The sequence below is a fragment of the Scyliorhinus canicula genome, chromosome 10, assembly GCF_902713615.1.
Source record: "Scyliorhinus canicula chromosome 10, sScyCan1.1, whole genome shotgun sequence".
Lineage (NCBI taxonomy): Eukaryota > Metazoa > Chordata > Chondrichthyes > Carcharhiniformes > Scyliorhinidae > Scyliorhinus > Scyliorhinus canicula.
Window position 1 is genome coordinate 99,914,094 of NC_052155.1, and position 26,717 is coordinate 99,940,810.

The following is a 26,717-nucleotide window of genomic DNA, read 5'->3' on the forward strand; positions in this document are numbered from 1 at the left end:
AAGCAGGGGCATCCTCCACCACCACAGGAATTGCTGGGTCAAGCCTCCCGCCTACAGCATGCACGCATAAGGGTGACCTGACCCCCCCCCCCCCACGAACCCGCACCAGAGATCTCCCATATCAAGGACCTATCATATAAGAGACGTTCCCCTTATCAGTCACCGAAGGAACAGTCCAGGCGGAAACAGTGCAGATCACTGCTTTTTAACGTACTGGTCCCTTACACCTGTTGCTTCAGACAGAAGAACCTCCCCACAGTGTTCATAAACATCCAGCTATTATTGACAGGACATCAGTACACCAAAAGCAGTTAAGCGCTTTCTGCTGAGAAAAAGAGGAAATGAAAGCACTTATCTCCTAGATGTTGATAAATATTGTGGTTAACTTCACAGCAGGGTACTTGAGATGTATTCAGACATGACCTGAAGTATAAAAAATTATCCAAACACCTGGCTGCCTGGAAACTATGCCCCTGTCAATTACAGCCTATTAAAAGATATTTCTCTTTGAAAGTGATTTAGAAGCCTCACAGTCCAAAGGATCCAATGGGGTTTAAAGACTTGTTTTCGCTTTTTATGAAGTAACAGCAGTTGCTTTCAGCATTTCTGTCTGAGGCAGCAGGTGTAAGGCGTAAATGAAAAAACAGTGATTTTTTCTGCCAGGACTCCAGGACTGCTCTTTAGCTAGCAGACAGAGGCGACTGTGGGTGGGGGGGGGGGGGGGGGGGGGGGGGGTGGAGTTGGACAATGCAAACATTTCATTTAGATAATTTTACCAATGATGGGAGTTCCATCAGTTGGCATGTCTGCCAGTGCTTAAGGCCTTAAGTAGGCAACTATGGGCCACATCCCACTACCACTGGGATTTAACTGGAGAACTGCCTTCCTCTGACCAGCAGCTCACTGAGACGAGACATCCTATTTCTGAGGAGTAGAAGTCGTGCCTCCAGTCTATTAATGGCCAATTTGCCATTAAATAGCTGCCAGCAGCAATTACTCTGGACAGGCTACCCCCTGGCTTATTAGTAGGGTGATGGGGGCAAATCTGTCCTGTAGAATTAGCCAGGTTTTGTATATGATGGGAAAAATATGAAGGCAGCGCGCACCTTTATATCTCCCTTCAATACCCTCATTAAAACCATCTCTTTTCCAAGCTCTTGGTATCCCTCCTATTAGTTACTTATTTGGCTTAATATCCAGTTTTCCCCTTAGGCCTTTTTTCTACATTACATATGTTAAATAAATGCAAGTTAATGTTACTGCTTTTGATTCCATCTGTTAAAATGTGTTTCTTTTTAATCTTATCTCCCACTTCTTGCAATCTAATTACTTCTTCAATCTTTAACATCAATTAGAGCTTGGCACACAGCTATTTGAAGTAGGATTTAAATATGGCACAATAATAATGACTTGAATCTGTACAAACTATCACTATGCTCTGAGTAATAAGAGCTGTAAATTTAAATCTTATATAGCATTTAATAATCTGTGATAAGTTACTTTCTCAGCTGCCAACTTCCACAGTAGTTCGGTTGTAAGGAACTGCTTTAAAAACCCTGGGGTTTTGAGTGACAGCTATTATCATAACATCGCTGAACTAAAACGCAAAATATAATTTGTCAAAGCACCATCCTGTGTGTCAGAAATAAATTCATGACTCTTAATGTCAGTAAATAAGCGCCTTCACTAAATGACATTATAGAGAGTTGAAAAGATCACTACAAGTAACTACATAAACAGGGTAGTTAAACAAAACAAGTGGAAGGATTCCATTAAAAAAAGAAAATGAACACGCAAAGCGCAGAGCAGGAAATTCATTAAGATCCATTTTTGTGCATGGGGATAGCAATGCGTAATCACCCTGACCCTGGTCCAGTTCAGGTAGGCAGCACACAAACTACATGCTGCCTCCTCAGCATAAAGCCCAGCATGGTATCCACTGTTGACTAGTGGCGTGCTGAAAGTGGGGCCCAACCACATACATACCCTTTGCTTCTGCTAGCCTATCCATCTTAAAGGCAGCCTGCCCTTCTGTGATGAACGGTATTAATAACTGCCGTAAATGGTACCTGACCTTTAATATCTTGCCCCTTTAAGAGGCTTGGAACCCTGGGGGACTCCGCCTCTGGCTACGCCCCCCGGAAACGGTATATAGGATAAGGCTCCATGTGGTGAGCACACTTCTCTCGAATGCTGTCCTGTTCTCTGTATATTAAAGCCTTTTGATTACCGACTTCGCTCTTGTGTCATAATTGAGGGTGCCTCACCCTCCCCTTAAAGCGCAACTGTACTCAGTGTACAGAGGTTGCAGCTGATTGTCTGCACAAGGCCACGTGAGAAGCGAAAGTACACAAAATGGAGCTGTCATAATATACATCCAGGAATATGATGGTGTGCAGACAGGCAGTGATTGACACACAGGATGACCAGTGAGCACACAGAACACAGCAGCCAATCACCAGACAGGACACGACCACTATAAAGCCAGAGGGCACCAGTTTGCCCGCTCTTTTGGGATCCAGCCTCTGAGACAGTCAGAGCTCGTGAGCAGCAGCCAGTGCAAACACCATGTGGTAGTCAGTTAGCCTGGTCAGGCTAAGCTCAGGTCTCCAGTCAAGTCAGCATAGTGTCAACCCACAGTTAAGCATGTAATATAGTTAGATGTTAAATAAAATCGTGTTGCATCTCATCAAGTGTTGGAAGCCTGTCTCTCGCTACACTGCATCAAACGCAGTCCACATAGACCCAGCTTACCTAACACATCAGGAGCAACAGGCAAGATAGAGAGCGGCAAAGTTTTCAAATGCAGTGCTAGAGGCTGCTTTTCAGTCAGAAGTTGATATTCCCCGAGCATTTTCAAAGATGTAGTATTCTTAAGTGCAAAGAGCAGACATTAGAAGTTATAGACCAAAATAATACTAAAGATTATGGGTGCGATTCTCTGGAAAGTTTTCTAAGTGCTATAGCGAACGGGAATTGCCGCAAACTTCCTGGTGCTCAACGTTGATTGGTCCACTTAACGGGGCCCCACGAGCCTCTCGCCGCAAATTAAGGTTCACCAGTCGATTCAGCGGGACTGTGCTTGGCAGCCGCCCGCTAACGAGGTTGAGTAGCAGTTAAACTGCACTTGCTCAGCCAACTCCAGCCAGCTCGCAATAATGGCGCCGAGGAGACCAGCCCCAAGATTCAGGGATGAAGACCTGGGGAGGTTGCTGGATTCCACGGAGGCCAGGAGGGATGTCCTGTTCCACCGAGGGTCCTGGAGGGTTAGCCATAGAGCAGCCAGTGCTGCCTGGGATGAGCTGGCGGCGACTGTGAGTGCCGGGACTGTGACCAGGAGGACTAGCCTCCAGTGCCGAAAAAAGTTCAATGACCTACATTGGGAAGCACGGGTAAGTGGACATCAATGTGCCCCCCCCCCCCCCCCCCCCCCCCCCAGAGACCTTTCCGCCCCCACACAAGCATTCACCTCCCAACTCTCCATGCAACCCCCATCCCTCCCTTCATGCACTATGCAATCCCCAACCCTCCCTCCACCCCCTTCCCCTTCAACTCCCCCGAGCCCTTCAGTTCCAACCCCCCCCCCCCCAACCCCCACCACTGTGAACCATGCATGTGGCTAGCGATGCCCTCTCTCTGTCTCCTCAGGAAAAGCTCTCCCAAAGTGGCCCGGAGAGGGCCCAGACTGGCAGTGGTGTGCCAGACATAAGAATCCTCGCTACTTTTGTGGGCCCTGGAGGTGACTGGGGTGGTCAAGGACAGGGTGGTCACCAACGCAGAGGCTGGCGGATGCCACGAGGTGAGGAACCACCGGGCTCCACCCGGAAGACCTGTCAAAAGTGAGTTGTTATTGCCTTACTGACTGACCCATCCCTCCCACTGTTTGTCATAACATACACACAGGTATGTGATGGTGCACAGAATGCAGTGATTGACACACAGGATGACCAATGAACACACAGAACACAGCAGCCAATCACCAGACAGGACACAACCACTATAAAGCCAGAGGGCACTAGTTTTCCCGCTCTCTTGGGATGCAGCCTCTGAGACAGTCAGAGCCCATAAGCAACAACTAGAACATACACCATGTGGTAGTAAGATAGTCTGGTCAGGTTAGCCTCAGGTCTCCAGTCAAGTCAGCATAGTGTCAACCCACAGTTTAAGTATGTATGATAGTTAAGAGTTCAATAAAATAGAGTTGCATTTCTTCAAGTGTTGGAAACCTGTCTCTCTCACTGCTACAGTAAACGCAGTCCTCCCAGACCCAGCTTACCCAACACATCACTGACCACATGTCCATTCTCCCGCAGGTCCTCCAGCCGATGGTGCGGCCCATCCCAGGTGGCCCCCTCTTCAGCCTCCAATGAAATCACCTCAGAGGAGAACTCCAAGGATGCCACCATTATAGTCATGGCACAGCTGTCATCCCCACCCTCCACCAATGCAGATATACGCACCTCAGTGGGTAATATTAATGGTCAGGCTACTAGGGCACGATCTGGTGATCACCAGACTGCTGCTGATGTACATCAGGTGGAGGCAGGAACCCCCAGGAGAGACAGCAGTCAGAGGTCTGCTGGATCCCTGGACCCAGTTCGGTCCCAGCCTGATGCTGAGCCTTTGGAAGAGGTCATCCCAGAGTTGATGGAGGCGTTAGGGTGAGGCCGGCGCACTCAGATGGAGATGTCAGCATCACTCTAGTAGATCCATAGCCACTTGGAGAATTCCCAGAGACTACGGGCGCTGGAGGTATCGGCAGCAATGCGTGGCACTCAGGCCAACACTGGCAGGATGGCGACCGCAGTGGAAAGCCTGGTGCACAACGTCGGCGCCATTAGTGAAGGGGTCCAAGGCTTCGCGCAGTCGGTTATGGCCATGGCTTAGGTGGCTGAGGACAGGGTGGTCACCAACTCGGAGGTTGACGGACGCCGCAGCGGTAAGGGACCACCGGGCTCCACCCGGAGGACCTGTCAAATATGAGTAGTGATCGCCTTATTGACTGACGCATCCCTCGCACTGACCACATGTCCATTCCCCCCACAGGTCCTCCAGCATCGCAAACTGTTTGGCGCCTGGCGCAGTTCTCGTTTTCTGCCTCTCCCGCTATTTAACCGACTCGTTTCGCTCGAGCGAAAGCGCAACAAGGCCGGAGAATCGCGCCCTGTAATTTCATTTTTCTACCAGTTTGGTTGTTTGAGTTAACTCTTACGTGGACTATTTTAATGCAGCTGTCATGGATGTAGCAGAATAAGCAAAATAGAGGAACTGGTGCACATATTTTGCAGCAGTCACCAATATGATCAATTATCATTACAGTGGTGTCAACTGTGTCTCTGTTGGTAACACCCTGGCCTCTAAATTACAAAGATTTTCGGTTCAAGACCCACTTCAGGGTTTGAACACAAAAATCAAGTCTGTTAGTCCAGTGTACTACTGAGGGAGTCCTGCACTGTGCTAGGTGCTGTCTTTTAGATGAGATATTAAACCAAGGCCTCACCTGTCTGCTTGGGTGGATGTAAAAGACCCCACGGCACTGTTATGAAGGAAAGCAGGGGGGTCATTTAACCAATATTTATCCCTCAACCAACATTACAAAGACTGATTATCTGGTCATTCTCACATTGCGGTTTGTGAGAGTTTACTGAGTGTAAATTAGCTGCCACATTTCCTACATTAGAACAGTGGCTACATTTCAAAAAGTACTTCATTGGCTGTAAAGCGTTGAGGTGCCTGGTGGTCATGAAAAGTGCTGAACAAATGCAAATCTTTCTTTATTCCGTGAAACGGAGGCAAAAAGTTACCTCAAGGTTCTGCATCTGCACGAATGCAGCTTTGCATTCGGGCCTTCCCCTGCTTCCATAAAGCTCAGGATTCCCCACCATCATTCACGGGCAAAACAATAGACAAGTGACTTATGTGCAGGTACAATTTTGTAAGAAGCCTTTCTCCTTTAGTTTCAGTATCGGCAGTCAGTTGATTGTGCCAATAGTATTTGAAATAGGGTTACGATGCAGGGGTAGATTTGGAACTTTAGGCTCAGGATTATTTTTCAGGACAGAGGTAGATTTAAGAGTTATGTTGGATCTAGGAATAGGATGAGGTTAAAGATTAGATTTAGAATTAGGGTGTATTTAAGGATAGGATCTGTAACTTGTATGACAAATGTACAACTTTAAATATGCTGCCTATTACCCAGGCAAACCCTAAATTGCTTAATAATTCACGAGCTAAAACACTATTATCTCAGTGCTTGCATTCTTAAAGACTATTTTCAGTAAACAAATTGCAAAATGAGACATAGTGTAGCAAAATATTAGCTGGATTATTATTTCAGTTGGGTATGCATTTCAGTCGGTAATCATGCAATAAAATTAGATATCATGCATTAATGCTCTGAGATAGCAATGATGAACATGTAGAACAAAAAAATGCTGAATAGTTTTACAAAGTTTAAAAGTTTTACATAATACCTGGCTGCAGATTAGAAAGTCCCTGCACAAGACTTCCGGTTGCGGCAATGAGTGAGTGAGCCGCACATTCGGGGGCTCTCACTCCGGCGGGACTTGAGGACCTGGTTCCCCGGTTTTGCGGGACTGTGGAGTGATGAAAGGCCGGCCACGGAGGTGCGGAGGAGGGGGCAGAGCTGCATGGAACTGCGGGGCAGTAGGAAGCAGCGAAAACGAGAGAGGAAGGGACACAGGCAAGGTGCGGGGGAAGCTGACCCGGGACCCAAGTTGGCGGACCTGCGGATCTCGGACCCGGCGATCCAGCTAGTGCTGGAAAACATGCTGCAGGTTATTAAGAGCAGCTTTGAGTCGTTAAAGCGGGATAACTTGGACCCACTTCAGAAGGCAGTGGATCAGCTGATCCAGAGGCTGGATGCCCACGACGAAAAAGTTAAGGAGCTGGGAGAGGCGGTGGAGGAGCAGGCGGATGCGCAGACGATTGCGGCGCTAGAAGTCGACGGGTTGAAGGAGAGGCAGAGAGGACTGCTGGACAGAGTAGAGGAGCTGGAAAATAGAGCCCGCAGACAAAATCTGAGGATCATCGGCCTACTGGAGGGGGCTGAGGGAGCTGATGCCATAGCGTTTGTGGCGGACCTGTTGATGCAGCTGATGGGGGCTGAAGCCATTCCGCGACTGCCGGAGCTGGAGGGGGCACACAGAGTGCAGGTGAGACAGGTACATCCGGGGGGTCCCCCCCCATCCGATGGTGATTAGGTTACACAGGTTTGTGGAAAAGGAGCAGGTGCTGCGGTGGGCAAAGAGCGCCAAGCGCAACACGTGGAATAACAGTGTTCTTCGCATCTACCAGGACCTAAGCCAGGAGGTGGCTAGGCGGAGAGCAGCCTTTAAACAAGTTAAGGAGGTGTTGTTCAAGAAACACGTTAAGTTTGGTCTCCTCTTCCCGGCCCGTCTTTGTGTTACGCATCAGGGTCAACACCACTACTTCTCCGAGCCCGAAGAAGCGATGGACTATGCGAAGGATATGGGGCTGGTCCCGAATAGAGGTCCCACAGACGCAAGCTAGGGTCCGAGAACTACCGTTTGAAGGGATGCCGACTGTGCCTGGACTGTTGGTCGACTGTTTACTGTTTTAAAGCTGCCATGTGGGGTATTCTTTTTTGTGGGCAGTTTTTTTCTTGGGGGGGGGGGGGGGATCCCCGGGGGGGGGGGGGGGGGGGGAGGTCCCCCCTCTCGTTTGGTCGTTTTCCTGTTTTTGTTCCTTTTATTTATTTTTTTATTTTTTCTTGGTCTTTCTGCTGTGGTGGGAACCTTTTGTTGGGCTCTCTGAGTGCACTGGAGACGGTATTGCAATAAAGGGGTGGCCTGTCAGCAATGTGGATTAAAGACGTTGGTTGGGGACTTTCGTTTCATTTATGTATATGGTTTTCATGTTTGTTGTGGGTGGGTGTTGTATGGGTACTGGGTTATTGCGGTGTTATTTTATTAATGCTCGGAAAGGGACGTAGGTTTACACTTTTCTGTGTACACGGCGGGAACGGTATTACACCTGGAGCAGCCTTGCAGGGCTGTTTGAGGTTTACATCTTGTTTGACCTTCCTGTGTTAGTGAGATTGCTCCAGTGGGTCGGAGTGGGGGATGGTGTGCTGGGGAGTGGGGATGAGGTCGGGGAAGCAATGGGAGTGGGACAAGTGGGCGCTGGAGTGATGAGTCACCGGGCTAGCAGATTGGCTAGTCAAGGGTGTCAGGTGGGAGGGGGGGAGAATACAGCCAATGGGTAGCAGGGGTGGGGTTACCGGGGGATGTTGCTGGGGGGGGGGTTATTCTGCTGATATGGGGGGGATCTGAAGTAGGCAATGGGAAGGAAGTCGGAGGTGGAGGCGGACAAGAGGCGAGCCAAGAATGGCGCGTTGCACGGGCCGGGGGTGGGCCCAAGAAAGGTTATGGCTGACCGGCGTGAGGGGGGGGGGGGGGGGGGGGGGGGGGCGGCTGATCACCTGGAATGTCAGGGGACTAAATGGGCCAGTTAAAAGGGCACGTGTGTTCCCGCATTTGCGGGTTCTGAAGGCGGACGTAATTATGTTGCAGGAGACACATCTGAAAGTGTCTGACCAGACTAGGCTAAGGAAGGGCTGGATTAGCCAGGTCTTCCACTCGGACTTGGATTCTAAGTCCAGGGGGGTAGCAATTATGATCAATAAGCGGGTTCAATTTGAGGTGGAAGGCGTAGTCGCAGACAGCAGGGGCAGATTCCTGATGGTAAGGGCAAACTGGAGGGGAGAAGAGTGGTGCTGGTGAACATATATGCTCCGAACTGGGACGACGTGGACTTTATAAAAAGAGTGCTGGGGAAGATCCCGGACCTAGACTCACGTAGGTTGATAATGGGGGGGGGACTTTAATATGGTCCTTGACCGGGGCTGGACCGGTCGTGTCCCAGAACGGGTAGACTCCCAGCAATGGCAAGGGAGCTGAAAGGGTTCATGGAGCAAATGGGGGCAGTGGACCCATGGAGAGCCAGACAGTTGACGGGAAGGGGCTACTGGTTTTACTCACATGTTCATAAAGTATATTCTAGGATTGATTTATTTATCTTGAGCAGGGACTGTATTGGGGAGGTAAAGAATAAGGAATATTTGGCAATCACTATCTCGGACCATGCCCCACACTGGGTGGACCTGCAGGTCGGGGGGGGGGGGGGGGGGGGGGGCGAATTACCAACGCCCGCAATGGAGGCTAGACGTAGGATTGTTGTCGGAGGAGGGGATATGTGAGATATCTCGGAAGTGTATGCAAAACTACTTGCAGGTGAACGATACGGGGGAGGTTTCAGCAGCGACCCTGTGGGAGGCGTTGAAGGCAGTAGTGAGGGGGGAGCTGATCTCAATTCGGGCTCACAGGGTCAGGGCGGACAGAGCAGAAATGGACAGATTGGTTAAGGAAATGTATCGGATAGACAAGGAGCATGCGGGGTCCCCGGGGGAGGACTTTCTCAGGGAGAGACGGAGATTACAGGTGGAACTGGGGGTGCTATCCACGAGTAGGGCCGTGGAACAACTTAGGAAGGCAAGGGGAGTGTTGTATGAGCATGGGGAGAAGGCCAGCAGATTGCTAGCGCAGCAACTCAGGAAGAGGGAGGCGGCCAGGGAAATAAGTAGAGTGATTGATGAGGAGGGGAGCAGAGTGGAGGATCCGGCAGGACTGAATAAGGTATTCCGGGACTTCTATAGTAATCTGTATGCTTCAGAACCCCCTGAAGAGCCGGAGACGATGAAAAGGTTCCTGGACGGGCTAACATTCCCAAAAGTAGGCGGGGGACTAGTGGACGGGCTGGGGGCCCCAATTAGAGCGGAGGAGGTATTGGGGGACCTAAAGGCCATGCAGTCGGGGAAAGCCCCGGGGCCGGATGGATACCCAGTAGAGTTTTACAAGAAGTTCTCGGAGATAGTGGGACCGGTCTTGACTAGGGTTTTTAATGAGGCAGGGGACAGAGGGACCCTGCCGCCGACAATGTCGCAAGCCACCATCCCGCTGATATTGAAGCGGGACAAGGACCCGGAATCCTGCGGGTCATACAGGCCAATCTCCCTGATCAATGTGGATGCCATGCTCCTGGATTAGAATTGAGGACTGTGTACCGGAGGTGATTGGGGACGATCAGACAGGGTCTGTGAAAGGCTGGCAGCTGACAGCTAACTTGAGAAGATTGCTTAATGTGATCATGATGCCCCCGACGGGCAAGGAGGTGGAGGTAGTGATGGCAATAGACGCTGAGAAGGCCTTCGACCGGGTGGAGTAGGGCTATTTGTGGGAGGTGCTTGGACGGTTTAGGTTCGGGGAGGGACTGGTGAATTGGGTCAGACTATTGTACCAGGCCCCAAAGGCTAGCGTTAGGATGAACAGGGTAATGTCAGATTATTTCAGACTACATCGCGGGACCAGACAGGGATGCCCACTCTCCCCGTTGCTGTTTGCGCTGGCCAGAGAGCCGTTGACGATTGCGTTGAGAGCTGCAAAGGGGTGGAAGGGAATGACTAGGGGGGGTGGAACATAGGGTCTCTCTCTATGCGGACGACCTGCTCCTGTACGTGTCGGACCCACTGGCCGGGATGGAAAATATACTGGAAACATTGAGGAAATTCGGCAGGTTTTCAGGGTACAAATTAAATATGGCTAAGAGTGAGATGTTTGTAGTGCAGGCAAGGGGCCTGGAGAATAGACTGAAGGAGCTGCCATTTAGGCTGGTTAAGGAAAGTTTCCGGTACTTGGGGATACAGGTGGCACGAGACTGGGGCAGGTTGCACAAGTTAAATTTGACCAGAGTGGTGGAACAAATGAAGAGGGAGTTTCGGAGTTTCGGAGATGGGATGCACTCCCGCTGTCACTGGCGGGGAGGGTGCAGACTGTAAAGATGACAATCCTCCCTAGATTCCTGTTCATTTTCCAGTGCCTCCCGATCTTTATCCCATGGTTCTTCTTCAAAAGGACTGGCAAAATCATCATGAGCTTTGTCTGGGCGGGAAAAGCCCCGCAGGTGAAGAAGGCGATGCTGATGTGACCATCAATTCACTAGACAAGCGATTGGAATTAAACTGTGGTTTTAATAGTCTTACAACTGAGCCAGCCTGCGACCAGAGGAACTGAGAGCAGGCTTACGGCTGCAGCACTTTATACTTCCGGTTAGTGGGAGGAGCCATGAGTGGAGCCAAGGGTGAAGCCCAGTGCAAGCTCCTCATCTCCTCCTATGTGCAACGGCTCACATACAGAGCCCACAAGGACATAACACAACGCAATGCAATACAGTGTGAATTACAATGCAGTATAATTCACCCCCTGTAAAAAAATCAAGTCCGGCGGGGGCAACGAGTCTACAAATTGAGTCGGTCCGGTGGCCGAGTCGTCCTTTGGGATCGGCAGAGCACCGCAGTGGGTTGCAGCCTCTTCGGGTGGCTGGGTGGTAACGGTCGGTGAGTGTACGATGGTGGACTCTGGGGGTGTTTCGGCTGAGCTTCATTCCTGACCGGTGCGATGGGCGACGGCGGAAACCTCTAGGCGCGGGGGCGCCGAGCGTGGGCAGGTAACCTATAGGCGCGGGGCGCAGGGCGTGGGGGGTTGGGTGGGGTGTAGTGTGAGGGGTACCTCGACGGTGGTGGTGGTGGAGTTGGATCCTGCAGGCGCCAGGTCCCGGAGGGAAACGGTGTCCTGACGGCCGTCGGAGTATTCAATGAAGGTGTATTGGGGGTTTGTGTGAAGCAGTAGCACTCTCTCTACTAGCCGATCTGTTGTGTGTGCCCAGACGTGCTTCTTGAGGAGAACCGGGCCCGGTGTCCTCAACCAGGATGGGAGCGAAACCCCCGTGGTACTGCCCCTAGAGAAAACAAATAGCCGCTCGTGAGGGGTCTGGTTGGTGGCGGTGCACAGGAGGGACCTAATAGCATGGAGCGCGTCGGGGAGGACCTCCTGCCAATGGGAGGTCGGGAGATTCCTGGACCGGAGGGTCAGTAGGATGGTCTTCCAGACTGTCACGTTCTCCCTCTCCACCTGCCCGTTCCCCCTGGGGTTGTAGCTGGTAGTCCTGCTCGAGGCGATGCCCTTGTCGAGCAGGTACTGACGCAGCTCGTCGCTCATAAAGGACGAATCCCTGTCGCTGTGTACGTAGCTGGGGAAACTGAACAGGGTGAAGACACTGTGCAGGGCTCTGATGACTGTGTGGGAGGTCATATCGGGGCACGGGATGGCAAATGGGAAGCGGGAGAATTCGTCGATGACGTTCAGAAAGTACACATTTCGATTGGTCGAGGAGAGTGGCCCTTTGAAATCGATGCCGTGCAGGGAAGACAGGGAGCGAACAGCGTCTTACAAGGTCAGGATGTACGAAGCTCTCGGTGCTCCCGGAGTCGAAGAGGCATGGTGTCCTGGTCCCGTTGATTTTAACGGACATCATCGAGCTCTGGAGGTGTTTCGGACGCGACTGATCCAACGTGACTGCGTTGAGTTGCGGGTAGTCAGCGGCTTGATCAGTGGCCCCGTGATGACTGTCCGCTGAGGTCGTAGTCATCGAGATGAGATTCGGAGGCTGGAGAAGATGGCATCCAAGATGGCCACCCCCGTAGATCGCACGTGGCGGGCGGCGAGGAAGATGGCATCCAAGATGGCGGCCCCCATGAGTCGCACATGGCCGGCCGCGTGGAGGATGGTTCCCAAGATGGCGGTCCCCATGAGTCGCACATGTCGGGTGGGGGCAGAGTCGGCAGACACGCTGCAGCATTACGGGGCCTGATGGTTTGTGAGTTTGGGAGGCGAGTGCTCTGGACTGCGGGGGAGTTTGGAGTTTTCGACTTTGCCAGGCATACTCGGGCATAGTGTCCTTTGCGACCGCAGCTGCTGCAGGTCGCGTTGCGGGCCGGGCAGTGCTGCCGTGGGTGTTGGGGCTGGCCACAAAAATGGCACGCTGGTGCTGCATAGTGGGTGGGTGGCCGCGCGGCGCAGGCCTGGGGCAGTCGCTGGTCGGGGGCCCACGATGGGGTCGCCTGGTCCGCGGGAAATGAGTTCAAACTGCGGAACACGACCTCCATAGTTGGAGCTAACACTACAGTGTCCTCCAAGTTCTGGGCCCCTTTTTCAAGCAATCGCTGGTGCACATAGTTGGACCTGAGCCCAGCAACATAAACATCACGGACAGCGAGTTCCATATGCTGGGCGGCTGTTACAGCCTGAAAATTGCAGACCCGAGCAAGGGCTTTTAAATCGCACAGAAAGTCTTCCAGCGACTCCGCGGGGCGCTGACGGCGGGTCGTGAAAATGGGCCGCGCGTAGACCTCGTTGATAGGCCGCACGTACATTTGGTCGAGCATGGCCAGGGCCTCAGTATATGAAGTGGTACAATTAAGTTGCGTAGAGATACGATGGCTCACCCTTGCGTGCAGTAGGCTGGGTTTCTGCTACTCTGTAGTCTCGGAAGTGCTTGATTCCGCCCGGTAGGCCTTGAAACATCGAAGCCAGTGTAGGAAGATTTCCTTTGCCTCTGCAGCTTGCGGGTCGAGTTCTAGTCGATCAGGTTTGAGGGCTGATTCCATAGTAGTTTTCTTCAAGTTTTCTAAGACTTACAACCGAGCCAACCTGCGACCAGAGGAACTGAGAGCAGGCTTACGGCTGGAGCACTTTATACTTCCGGTTAGTGGGAGGAGCCATGGGTGGAGCCATGGTCAGAGCCAAAGGTGAAGCCCAGTACAAGCTCCTCATCTCCCTCTATGGGCAGAGCCGCGCAACGGCTCACAGACAGAGCCCACAAGGACATAATACAACGCAATGCAATACAGTGTGAATTACAATGCAGTATAATTCACCACAGATGCTTGAAAGGAGCCGCAGCGAGGGAGGGCTGGCATTGCCGAGTCTGATCAACTACTACTGGGTGGCTAACATAGCCATGATAAGGAAGTGGATGGTGGGTACGGGGTCTATCTGGAAACGGGTGGAGGCGGCTTCATGCAGGGGCACCAGTTTGGCAGCCCTAGTCACGGCTCCCCTACCGCTGTCGCCGGCCAGGTACTCCACCAGCCCGGTAGTGGGGGCAGCACTGTGGATATGGGGCCAATGGAGGAGGCATGTAGGGGAGGTGGGTGCGTCTGTCTGGGCTCCAATATGTGATAATCATCGATTTGCCCCCGGGAACATGGATGGTGGGTTTCGAACATGGCGGCGGGCGGGGGTGAGGAGGGTGGATGATATGTTCCTGGAGGGGAGCTTTGCGAGTTTGAGGGGCTTGGAGGAGAAATTTGGTCTGGTAAGGGGAAACGATTTCAGGTATCTACAGATGCGGGACTTTGTCCGCAGACAGGTCCCATCCTTCCCACGCCTCCCGCCAATAGGGATCCAAGTCAGAATAGTCTCTAGAGGGGAAGGAGGAGAGAGTAGAGTCTCAGACATTTATAAGGTGCTCATGAAGGGGGAAGAGTCCCAGACGGAGGAACTGAAACTCAAATAGGAGGAGGAGCTTGGCGGGGCGATGGAGGACAGGCTGTGGGCAGAAGCCCTGAGTAGGGTAAACTCAACCGCAACATGTGCCAGGCTCGGGCTGATCCAATTTAAGGTCGTTCACCAGGCCCACATGACGGTAGCTCGGATGAGCAAATTCTTTGGGGTAGAGGATAAGTGCGCTAGATGCGTGGGAGGACCAGCGAACCATGTTCACATGTTTTGGGCATGTCCAATGCTGAGGGGGTACTGGGAGGGATTTGCGGGGATCATGTCCCGGGTGCTAAAAACAAGGGTGGTGATGAGTCCAGGGGTGGCAATTTTTGGGGTTTCGGAAGACCTGGGAGTGCAAGGCGAGAAAGAGGCCAATGTTTTGGCCTTTGTTTCCCTAATAGCCCGGCGGCGGATACTGCTGGCATGGAGGGACTCAAAACCTCGAAGATCGAACTATGGCTTTCGGACATGTCAAGTTTTCTGGGTATGGAAAAAATTAAGTTCGCCTTAAGGGGATCTGTACTGGGGTTCGCCCGAAGGTGTCAACCATTCATCAACTTCTTTGCGGGAGAGTGAATGTCAGCAGGAGGGTGGGTGGGGGGGGGAGATTAGAGTAGCGTAGGAGGGATAAATAGGCGGGTAGTGTCTCTGGGAGAGGAGTGGGCTTGTGCAGTATGGTTTGATTGAAGTATTGATTTTACGTTGATGTTTGCACATTTTTGCCTTTTTTTTTGTTATCTGTAACTCTTTACAATGCCGAAAAATACCTCAATAAAATTGTTTGTTAAAACAAAAAAGTCCCTGCACAGTATTGCATTCTGTGGCTTACGTTCAAAAGAGTATTTGCATGAGTCAATATTGGCAATAAAATCTAGATTGAATAAAACTGATAATATTAACACCAAATGCTACTATAAATAGTTTTTTGCAATGAAAATTATCATTTATAATTTTGTATCCATTATCTTGGCTGGCTGAATAATAACTCTAAAAATGTTATTCACTTACAGGGTTGTAGTTAGTTCTTAAATTATTCACACCACTGATAAATCCTGACTTGTAGATATAGACCTCAGCAGTAACAAATTGCAGTGAGTGCTACCAATGCACTCTTCCTGGTAGAATCATAGAATTTTACAGCACAGGAGGCCATTCGGCCCATCATGTCTGCACCAGCTCCCAAAAGAGCTACCTAGCTAGTCCCATTCCTCAGCCCTATTTCCATAGCCCTCTAAATTAATCACTTTCACATATACAACTCTCCTTTGAAACCGCCTCCACATCTCTCCCATGCAGCGCATTCCAAACCCAACAACTCTCTGAGTAAATACATTTCTCCTCAGCTCACTCCTTGCTTTCTTGCTGACCATCTTGAAATTGTGAGCACCAGTCACTGACTTACCAACCACTGGCAACAGAATATCCTTCTTTCCTCTGTCAAAATTGTTCATAATTTTGAACACCTCAATAAGGCCACTTGATAATCTTCTCTGCTTGAAGGAGAACATGCCCAATTTCTCTAATTTTTCCTTTTATCTAGAATTCCTCATTCCTGGTAGCATTCTGATAAATGCACCTGACATTCTCTCTGGGGCTTTAACATGTTTCCTTAAATAAGATGTCCAGAACTGAACACAACATTCCAAATGTGGCTTGAAGAAGTGTTGCATCACTTCCTTGCTTTTATACTCTATGCCTTTATTTATAAACCCAATGATCCTATAAGCCTTCTTAACAATTGTTTCAACTTCCCTGCCATCTTCGGAGAATTCTGTACTCAAACCCCAAGGTCCCTCTGCTTCTGTACTCCCTTCAAAGTTGGACTATTGAGCCTCTTTTGTTTCACCATGTTTCTTCTACCAAAATACATTACATTTCCCTGCATTGAAATTCATCTGCCAGGTGTCTTCCCATTTGGCCAACTTGTCAATGTCCCTCTGAATTCGCTTAGCATCATCCTCACAATTTACTAATCTGCCCAATTTAGTTTAATCTGCAAATTTAGAAATTTTTCCCTCAATGCCCATCTCTAAATTGTTTATATGAATCAGAAAAAGCAAGTGTACCAACACTGAGCCCTGGCAAACACCACTTTCAACTTGTCTCCAGTCTGAGAAATGCCTATCTATACCTACCCTCTGTTTCCTATCTCTTAGTCAACCTCTAATGCATGCTGCCAAGGACCCATCAATCCCAAACATTTCCAATTTGCTAACCAACCTGCCATGTGGCACCGTATCAAATACTTTTTGAAATTCAAATTATCCATAGCACTACTGCCTACGTCACTTTGTCAAAGAACTCAATTAAATTTGCCTGACATGACCTGCCCTTGATAAAGCCACGTTGACTGTCTAGTATTAACTTATTTTCCTACAAGTGTACATGTATCTTATCTCATATTATGGCGTCCAACATTTTTCCAACTATTGATGTCAAGCTGACAGATATGTAGTTTCCTATGTTATCCTTTGCCACTTTCTTAAACAACGGCATCACATTTGCAATCCTCCAGTGTCCCGGGACTAAACCCATGTTCAGAGAGACCTGGAAAATTTCTGTCAACTGCTCGGCAATTTTCTCCCTTACCTCTCCCAGCAATCTAGGATGCATCCCATCTGGGCCTGGCAACTTTTCTACCTGGAGTGCTGCCAGCCGTTTTAGCACCTTTTCTTTATCTATTGCGATACTGTTCAGTTGCTCAACGCCCACATTTTCAACAGGCCCAACTTCTAATTTGGTAAAGACAGAGGCAAATTACTCACTTAGTACCTCAGCCAGTCCCTCTGCTTCAGTGAGCAGCTTACCCTGCTTGTTCCATATGGGTCTCACTCTATCCTTCACGAATCTTTCACCATTAATATGGTTGAAGAACATTTTACAATTTTTTAGCGCAGCCTGTCATACTTTCCTCATGCTTCCTTTTAGCCTCCCTTTTTCAGCCTTAGCCTCTCTCCTACATTTGAGATCCCCTTCCTGATGGAGAGGCACCATAGCAGTGTTTAGCACTGTTGCTTCACAGCGCCATGGACCCAGGTTCGATTCTCAGATTGGGTCACTGTCTGCGCGGAGTCTGCATTTTCTCCCCGTGCCTGCGTGGGCTTCCTCCCACAAGTCCCAAAAGATGTGCTTGTTAGGTGAGTTGGACATTCTGAATTCTTCCTCAGTGTACCTGAACAGACGCCGTAGTGTGGCAACTAGGGGATTTTCACAGTAACTTCACTGCAGTGTTAATGTAAGCCTACTTGTGACATTAATAAAGATTATTATTAATTCTATTGTTATTATCTCAGCATTAATCATATGCCTCTTTTTTCTTCCTTATTTTCTCCTCAATAACCGTAGTCATCCAGGGTCCTCCAGCTTTGGATACTCCGTCTTTATTTCTCATGGGTATGTACCGAGCTTGCACCCTATTCATTTCTCCTTTGAAAGTCTCCCATTTTTCATCCACTGTTTTATCCACCAAAATGTGTTTCCAATCAAATTGCTCCAGTTCAACTTTTAGACTCCTAAAATTTGGGATCCTACTCGATAACAGATTGTTATCTTTTTCCAACTTAATTTGAATCTTATTATATTATGCTCGCTATTTCCCAACTGCTTCCCGACTCTGACATTCTCCACCTGCCTGCCTCATTTCCTAGGACCAGATCCAGTATAGCTCACTCCCTGGTAGGACTGGTTCAATTCCAGAAAGTTCTCCTGCACACACTGCAGGAATGTCTCCCCTTCTGTGCCACACACTCTACCTTTCAACAAAGAACAAAGAAAATTACAGCACAGGAACAGGCCCTTCGGCCCTCCCAGCCTGCGCCGATCCAGATCCCTTATCTAAACTTGTTGCCTATTTTCCAAGGTCTACTTCTCTCTGTTCCCCACCTGTTCATATATCTGTCCAGATGCATCTTAAATGATGCTATTGTACCCGCCTCTACCACCTCCACTGGCAAAGCGTTCCAGGCACCCATCACCCTCTGCGTAAAAAACATTCCACGCACATCTCCCTTAAACTTTCCCCCTCTCACCTTGAAATCGTGACCCCTTGTAATTGACACCCCCACTCTTGGAAAAAGCTTGTTGCTATCCACCCTGTCCATACCTCTCATAATTTTGTAGACCTCAATCAGGTCTCCCTTCAACCTCCGTCTTTCCAATGAAAACAATCCTAATCTACGGGCAGCACGGTAGCATGGTGGTTAGCATAAATGCTTCACAGCTCCAGGGTCCCAGGTTCGATTCCCGGCTGGGTCACTGTCTGTGCGGAGTCTGCACGTCTTCCCCGTGTGTGCGTGGGTTTCCTCCGGGTGCTCCGGTTTCCTCCCACAGTCCAAAGATGTGCGGGTTAGGTGGATTGGCCATGCTAAATTGCCCGTAGTGTTCTAAAAAGTTAGGTTAAGGGGGGGGGGGGGGTTGTTGGGTTACGGGTATAGGGTAGATACGTGGGTTTGAGTAGGGTGATCATGGCTCGGCACAACATCGAGGGCCGAAGGGCCTGTTCTGTGCTGTACTGTTCTATGTTCTATGTACTCAACCTTTCTTTATAGCTAGCACCCTCCATACCAGGCAACATCCTGGTGAACCTCCTCTGCACCTTCTCTAAAGCATCCACATCCTTCTGGTAATGTGGCGACCAGAACTGCACGCAGTATTCCAAATGTGGCCTAACCAAAGTCCAAAAAACTGTAACATGACCTGCCGACTCTTGTACTCAATACCCCGTCCGATGAAGGCAAGCATGCTGTATGCCTTCTTGACCACTCTATCGACCTGCGTTGCCACCTTCCCAGATCTCTCTGTACATCAATTTTCCTCAGGACTCTTCCATTGACCATATAGCTTGCTCTTGAGTTAGATCTTCCAAAATGAATCACCTCGCATTTGCCTGGATTGAACTCCATCTGCCAGTTCTCTGCCCAACTCTCCAATCTATCTATATTTTGCCAGTCTACTTTAGGATAATTGAAATCCCCACCATTCACAACCATACTTGTCCTGCAGATTTCCATAATCTGCCTACAAATGCTCTCTTCCACTTCCTCCCCGCTATTTGGACATCTATAATAAATACCCAACAAGATAACCACTCCCTTCCAGGTTCTCACCTCCAACCATATAGAAAGAAGAAAGAAGAAGAAAATCACTTATTGTCACAAGTAGGCTTTAATGAAGTTACTGTGAAAAGCCCCTAGTCGCCACATTCCGGCGCCTGTCCGGGGAGGCTAGTACGGGAATTGAACCGTGCTGCTGGCCTGCTTGGTCTGCTTTAAAAGCCAGCGATTTAGCCCAGTGAGCTAAACAGCCCCTATAGATTATACTTCAGGGACTGCATCTCATTCAAGGGCTATGATATTATCTTTGACCAAGACTACTGCACATGCTCCCTTTTTACCCACCATGTTTCTACTAAACACCTTATAACCTGAGATGTTAAGCACGCAGTCCTGTTCTGGCTTGAGCCACATTTCTGTCAATGCCACTATGTCATATCCCCCTCGAGCAATTTCTGTTTCCAGTTCCCCAATTTTGTTCACTATACTTGTGCATTTACATACATACAATTTAACCCTGCCCTTATATCTTTCTTGCCCTTTGGGAGGCAACCATTTCTTTGTCCACTGTCAACACTCAAGCCTTCTCCCACTTCCTTTTCCCTATTTCCCATCTTCGCTCTTTTGCCTTCACTGGTACTTCTAAAACTAGGCCCATTAGTCAACCCTGATATGCACAGATGATATGCAATTAAAATCCCTTTTCACATTCCTATGTGGCTGTCAATCAAGAGGAAAGCCTTTTTGACAACACTCAATGAACCATACACACTAACCACTGAACAGGAACTTAAACAGTAACAGCCTTTGTTACAAGCGGGAGAAAATTCTATCTTGATTAGCTTTATTAGTAAGACATCTCTTTTTAAATGTTGACATGTGAGGCATTAGAAAAGGTTGGAACCTTACAATAACGTTAAATTATTTTCTCAAGTTTTATCGAATTCTCCTGAGTTCGAACAAACAGTTTTGTTATTTCTTATTGCATCTTAAATCAGGAGATTTGGATATTTTAAAGTTTGAAAAAGGAAGAAGATACGTTATATTTGATAACATATTACAAATGTTCAAACGACATGTTTTTGTCAATTACTGTTGAGAATTGCATGATCTGCCAAATATTGTCAATCATCCAATTCTCCTCTACTTCTTAATAATGTCAATGGTATATATTTTTTTTTCTTGATTAGAAATGGCAACAGTAAAGAATGGGACATTTTTCCAAATTCAGCGCAATTCCTTTATATGATTCCACACCCTTGCAGATTTGTCAGAGCAGAAATGGATGAACTAATGCCAAACTGGGACCATGTTGAGTCTACGGACTTGTGTTGGCTAAAACAGTCCAACTGCCACAATACAATTCTTTTGTGACCTTCAAAAAAATCATTAGTCAGATGAACTGGGAGTACGGTAGTGAGTGGTTGATAGCTATCTGTTTTTACCTTCTCTCACTCCCACTTCTCATTCTGCATCAAATAGTAATGATTCACAATGTTCATGAAATGCTGGCAATTTCTGAGCTGTATATACTTACAGGTGGCAACTCAAATTGTTGCTTATGTAAAAGGAACGGAAAAGTATACTTGGGAGCAACTGACTGACTGATGGCAATTCCATCTATTGTTGATTTCCTCCTTTACAAAAAGTGAACTAGTACAGCAGCAGGAATGTAATAATTTCATTGCATGTCAAATAACTTTTTCAAAAGCAACATTTAAATGAACAGAAGTCAATGTGATGTTTAAAATGTAAAACTACACAAACTGTAAAACTGTAAATTCTATAACACAACGAACTGTTCATGCATATCAGCAATCTATGAGCTTCAGTTTTATTAGCCGTTCCATTTCCTTACAGTAAAATATGTTAACTCTTTTTCAACTGAAAAACCTTATAATGGAAGCATACATTACTTATGGTATCTGAAACAAAACTCTGTTCATAGTAAGAGTATAAGCAATAGAAAGCAATGCATTACATTGGTCTGACTCAGGGACTGAACTGATCTTTAAGATCCCATTAATGAAACAAACTTAACAATTAATTTATTGTTTCATGGAATAACTTATTTTAGCTCTTTTTGAGCCAAAATCTTGAAGCATACAATCAGGAGGTTTTTTGCTTCAGACCTTAACTGATATGTCATAAATCGCACAAAGCTGATGTAGTATTCTCAAAAAACAATCAAATCCTTGTAGTTCAAGTATTTTGTTATTATTTCATCATTTGTAGTAGTTCAACATTCTGAAATGTTTCTTTAATTTGTTTTGCCTCTCTCCCACTGCTGAGCTCTTTCTCCAGATAGTACAGCCAGTAAGAAGGTTGTGTAGTTGCTCTGTATTAGCTTGCAATGCAAATGTTGTTCAGTTTATTCCCTACCAGCAGCAGTTGTGTGTTTTTCCAGTGAGATTAAAAGGTGTCTGCATTTGCCATACTGCAACAATTGTTCTCCTCTCCCACTAATGCTGATCTGAAGTGGGAAATCTGTTCACATGGACAAGTTGGGAGTTTCAAACACTGGCAAAGATTGGAGCTCAAAGATGCATCCACAGCTGTGGGCCATGTTTTCTACCAGAACATAAGGTAACTTCTTTTGCCTCCATAAATTAAGATGGCAGTTAATGATACCATTATTCAAACAATATGCTCTCTTTGGTTACTATTTGTTTACAGAAATAATGGGCTTAAGTTTGGTTTTAAATAACAATAAACTACACTTCAAAAATAATTCATAGACTGTGAAGCACCTTGGAACATTCTGAGGATGTGAATGACATTACATAAAAGACACTTTTACTTTAGTTTAAATTCAGTCTGTGATAATTATCCAGCTACTTTATTGAAGTCAGAAAGTACATAACTACCACCATCAACCCAAATTAAGTACGATTGACATGGTCGTGAAAAATCTGGCTGCCAATGTTTCACGTTTCTAAATGAGGTGAACACAGATGCATCTTTACTGTAGCAGTAGTGACAAGTACACACTAATGAGTGTCACATATGGAGCATGGCATAGCTGATCAAACTACTGTTTCTACTACAACACAGACTAGAAAACAGGAACTCCAACAGTGGACAACTCTCTTTTCTTGGCAAAAAGCCTGCAGGGTGCATTGTTGTGTTTGAAAACACATACTGAGAATTAAATTTTGATGTACTGTACCAGATTAATTTAACAGCAATTTTTATAAATCCATTATAAATTGAAGCAAAAACATTTGCAGCTGATGGATTTCTGAATTTTATTTTTATATTATAAAAGGTACAATACCTAACAATTTGATATTCAGTGCTGCCATATGGTCAAAAATTTTCTGCTGTTGGTTTTTTTTTCCAGATTGTTCCTAGTTTGCATTTTGCATTAGCAATTCTTTCTTTTGTCAAGTTCTTTTGTCTGCACAAAATTGGCAGCAGTCCAGATTCAAAGTAGACCTATTCATTTGCTGACCATATAACCAATGCCATTCTAGTTCACATCAGCCTAGAGAGCTAAGCTCTAAAGAGAATAAAAGACTTGCTTCAGCATTGACGAATGGTGTATATATTTTTCTGTGTTAAAAAGGTAATACCATGTCTGAAACTAACAATATAACTTATAATTTCTCATTCACAAGCAAGCAGCTGCTGAAATACTCATCACATAAAAACTTCATTAGCTGCCAAAGCAATCCTCACAGCAAAACTGTCACTAGCATCCAAACTGTGAACTGAAAAGGTGTAAGATTTGAAAGCGGAAAATGTGTCACTTGTGCATTGATATATAATGTGAAAATAATGCAAAATAACAGTAGAAAGTAAAAATAAAAGTAGGATTGAGAGGGATGTTGTAAAAATTAAACTCAAAGTATTGAGTCCCAAAAGCTTGTGTACAGAGGATGAATGGAACAGTAATATTTTCTTGTCTTCAGATGGATTCTTATTGCTGAAAATGTAAAAGAATCAGTCCAAAGTAGCACATAATTTGCATCAGGCTCTAAAATAGTTTTCTGTTTATTATTTTACCAGAAAACATCCCCTGTTTACTTAGAATAATTTAAGCAGAGCTACATTTTAATATATAATGTTCATCTCTAACCCAGCCTTCCCCAAACATTCACATGTGGTTTCCTTAAAAAGTTTTAATGTAACTTTGTTATTATTTACTTAAAATGTTGGTAAATAGAGTGAAATAAAGTGGAGTGTCATTTAGATTTGATATTTACAAGTCTTTAAACCATGACATGTTTGAAAACTACTGCTGTAATAAAGCAATGTAATTGAGAATGAGTTAACATTAAAAAATTGTACTGTGGAAATTAAAGTTAACATTACTATAGGGCCATAGGGACAAAAGTGAACTTCCTAAATGTAGTTAAGTGCAGAATACATTCCCTTGCACTGAAATGTATAATGAATGCTAAACTAATATTTTCTTAAAACTATGAAAGTGTTCATTTTAAAGACTAAGATTCAAATTACTAAAAATTGAACATATAATAACTTTGCAGGACTTCTTTATCTTCCAGCTCCCATTGATTGCCACCATTGAAGTTGTCCTCCATGGCATCTGTTTACTTGTGACTGCCCAATGTAATGCCAGAAATACAGGTTTCTGGGGTGGTAATATGTTATTTAAAACTAGATTAGTTTGTTAAGTGTTCTAAGGGTCACTTCAGGTTTGACCTCTCCTGTGTGCATCAGTCAGACAATGATGTATCATTAACGCATAGCAGCTGTATCCCAATTGATGGAATGAACATAACAGCTTTTTATAACCATCAAGGGAGTGTAGATAGGGTTCTTTCATTAACCACTAAATGTGATTATTACATTATACGACTTGTACTTTTCTAAATAGCCTATTTGCTCAAATGTTACTTTTTTCTGAAAAGTCGATACATGCAGTTACTAAATTACTCCTGCAACATTTTTGTTGAGTTATTTGCTGTATTTTGCAACAAGTTAAAGGGTATTTAAAGGATTGAAAATGAATGGCTTCTTATATGGTAAAGAGCAACCCTGGGCAATTCACAATAGCTACTAATGATATATGGTTGACTGGAGAAAACTGCACCCAGCACCATTTATCAGAAAGGTCAATTCTTACTCAGAACATTCAATTGCTCACAAAGAAAATGATAGTTTCACTAAAACAAATCAAATAAATCACCAGCATGCTATGAAAATGAATGAAAGGATATAACAATGATTACAAAACTGATTAGGATACACTAGAAAGATATTGCACTGGAGATTTAACAATTATTTGCTCATAACAGGCAAGTTGGTACCGTTTTGAGAATTGTGCTAAGTGAAAAATGATAGGTTATGTATAACAGGTAACAATTTGTGGGGCATCTGGATTGGCATCCGAGCCTACTAGTACATGAAAAGGAACTTTCTGCACTTAACACTTTCCTAAATTTTCAGAAAATACTTTGTTAAAAAACAGTTTAATAATTTTGTCCATTTTCCATTGATTCAAATGAAGGCTCAGGTGTCATAGCAGATAATTACATAGAAGAGAAAGGACACTTGAGAATGAATTACAATGCTGTAATCCAGTCTTGGGCTCAGATGGCATCACAAACCAAGAAGTATTCTATAAATGTAATCTTAAACACCGAGGCTAGACTAGCCTCAAACGTAACTATATCTATTACTTTCACTTTTGCAAAATGTTGACATTTTCACATATTAATAGTTTGGGGCCACCTTTTAACATAAAATATTCCATGTCAACTGCTAAACATATTACTAAATGAAGCTTGATTTTGGTTTGTGTATCACTTTGCATGAGGAGATATCGGAAAAAGTGTGATGATGTGTATTAATCTGAGACAAAACAGGAAAAATGTATTACATGTATGGACATTGTATTCCATTGTACACAAAAAAAACCAAGCCACTTCTTTTTGTTTATCTATGGCTTACTTACTTGTTTCAGCAATGTTAATAGCACCACAATCTAACAGTGCACCTGTCTGTGATGCACCATGTTACTCACAAAAGGGTAACATTGCTTTGTTGTGTCATCATTGAAGTACTAACTTCTTGCTTTTCATGTTTTCAGGATCTGAATTTTCTGTGCATATCACAATCAGAATTTTGATTTGTCACAGATGAACTCGAACAAGCTTGCTATTTCCAGAGGCAATATTGATTGTAAAATGAAAATAAAAATGGAATTGACAGGCATTTCGAGAAAAGATGCTCTTAAAAGGAAATTGCTATTATTAGATATGATGTTAACATTTACAGTGGGTTATTTTATCTGCATTTAAATATGTTCATTTTTGCCTCATGGGTTAACATTAATTAGATAATAGTATCAAATGCTGTAACACTGCCATCCTACTTTAATCTGTGCTATCATACAAAATTAAACATTGATGTTTAAATGAAATAACTGCTGTACAAGTAATTTAGTTTTGGGAATATTGATAAATACATTGATTTCTTTGCTGCCACTTTAGCACACACACACCGTGCGTAAACTTAATTAGAGATCTCGGTTTATGTTTTACACTCAGCTCCTGAAAGGTCCTCTGTGTTTGTCCTGTAGCCTGACCCACATATAACGGCATACCATCCATTTTTGTCTGTTTACACAAGAGATATCTCACACATTTGCCATAAACAGCCTTGTTCGAATTGCCTTCTTACTCGGCACTCGTACTGATGTACATCGGACACTTTCCAAACAGTAGGTTTGATACAGCTTAAAACTAATTTGAACTATGCAACCACCATGTCAACGGGAGAAAAGTGACACCATAATAAGTGATTCAACTTTAATTGTACCCCGTCCTCATGCTTAAACATGCACTAAACAATCAGTCAACTGAATCTAAAGGACATGTTTAAAGTTTATTCACTTTGTTTTCAGGCACTGGGAATATCGGGTCAGATCGCTTGTTAGACACATTTAACCTGCTCTTACTATATTTCCAATTAGAAAGATATGGAAAAAAAATAGTTACTGTGAAAGCTGCAATCAGCCCGGAGATTTTAAAATGTTACATGGCAACTGTTAGCCTATCAACTGACACCCGCGGACCGCAAACATGATCGCAAACTCTCCAGGCACAATTTCTTCACAATGAAAGGAAATGAGTCGGAACTAGTTTATTGAGAGATCAATGCGGTTTTACTGCCAGGCGGCTCAGTACTGTAAGGATCCTGTGAATAAAAGTGGGAGAAAGCTGCTGCAAAGCGAGGTGTTACTCTGTCTGTCTGTCTT

General features: G+C 45.9%; 1 protein-coding gene and 1 long non-coding RNA gene across 10 annotated transcripts in view; one reads left to right on the forward strand and one right to left on the reverse strand.

Annotated features, from left to right (window-relative positions):
- tox (thymocyte selection-associated high mobility group box) overlaps nt 1-26,717 on the reverse strand; it is a 495,189-nt gene that overhangs the window by 467,686 nt on the left and 786 nt on the right. The window lies entirely within an intron of this gene.
- Nucleotides 20,656-25,880, forward strand: LOC119972551. Its single transcript, XR_005462075.1, has 2 exons — nt 20,656-22,075; nt 24,001-25,880. It is a non-coding gene; the product is annotated as an uncharacterized LOC119972551 (long non-coding RNA).